This window comes from Cannabis sativa, chromosome 6 (genome assembly GCF_029168945.1).
Source record: "Cannabis sativa cultivar Pink pepper isolate KNU-18-1 chromosome 6, ASM2916894v1, whole genome shotgun sequence".
In the NCBI taxonomy this organism is placed as follows: Eukaryota; Viridiplantae; Streptophyta; class Magnoliopsida; order Rosales; family Cannabaceae; genus Cannabis; species Cannabis sativa.
Genome location: NC_083606.1, coordinates 42,944,024 through 42,945,214, shown reverse-complemented (window position 1 = coordinate 42,945,214; position 1,191 = coordinate 42,944,024). Strand labels below are relative to the sequence as shown.

Here is a 1,191-nt window from a genome sequence, read left to right as displayed (position 1 = left end):
GCGCCGCCAAGGGCAAGCAGTTGTATTGCCCATTGATCCTAAAATTGAGAAGACTTGTAGGAGAAACAGGAGGAACAAAAGGCAAGAGAGAGTTTCAGCACCTACTCAAACATCAGAAATCATGGCTGACAACGCTAATGTTGTGAATAATGGAGGAAACGACGGTAATAACGGAGGTGTCGTTGAAGATCAAGCTAATGGTCGTAGCTTGGGAATTACATCCTCCCAACTCTTACGGGGGTTCAGTCATGCATTAGGCCACCGGCAGTGGATGCTAATAACTTTGAAATCAAGCCTGCCATACTCCAAATGGTGCAGTCTTCAGTCCAGTTTGGTGGACTCCCTTCTGAAGATCCTAATCTTTATCTATCGAACTTCATGGAACTTTGTGAGACTTTTAAGGTCAATGGAGTTAGTGATGATCCCATCCGTCTGAGACTGTTTCCATTCTCACTCAGAGAACGAGCCAAGAGTTGGTTGAACTCCTTGCCACGAAACTCCATAGCCACATGGAATGACTTGGCAACAAAATTTCTGTCAAAGTTCTTTCCTCCAGCAAAGTCTACCAAGTTGCGAGGAGAAATCAACAACTTCTGTCAGCAAGATAATGAATCTCTTCATGAGTCTTGGGAGAGGTTCAAGGATCTCATCAGAAAGTGCCCTCATCATGGTATTGAGAAGTGGATGCTGGTTCATAACTTCTACAATGGCCTGGTTGGTAACACTAGAACTCTTATAGATGCAGCAGCTGGTGGAGCATTTATGAGGAAGAGTGCGAATGAGGCTTATGATCTGTTGGAGGAGATGGCCGTAAACAATCAGCAGTGGCCAACTGAAAGAAGTCAAACAAAGAAGGTAGCTGGTGTGCTAGAGGTGGATGCCATTACAATGCTGACAGCTCAGGTTGAGGCCCTAACAAAGCTGATTGCAGTGCAAGCCAAACGAGCTCAAGTGGTCTGTGAGATTTGTGGAGGTCCTCATCACTTTTCTGAGTGCCAGGCAGATGTGGATGATTTGCCAATGGATGAAGCAAAAGCCATTGGAAATTATTCTCAGAACAACAATAACTATGGGTTCAACAAAGGAGGTAACCGACGGAGCAGTGGGTTCTATCAACAGAGAAATCAGAACCAGACACAGAACCAACAGTGTACTCAACAATAAAGCTCTAGGGGAAATTCTGGTTTGCAG

The 1,191-nt window shown here is 44.9% G+C and overlaps 1 non-coding gene across 1 annotated transcript; it reads right to left on the bottom strand.

Annotated features, from left to right (window-relative positions):
* Positions 1-567: 567 nt before the first annotated feature.
* On the bottom strand, positions 568-674 carry LOC115708439 (small nucleolar RNA R71). Its single transcript, XR_004009939.2, has one exon. It is a non-coding gene; the product is annotated as a small nucleolar RNA R71 (small nucleolar RNA).
* Positions 675-1,191: the final 517 nt, after the last annotated feature.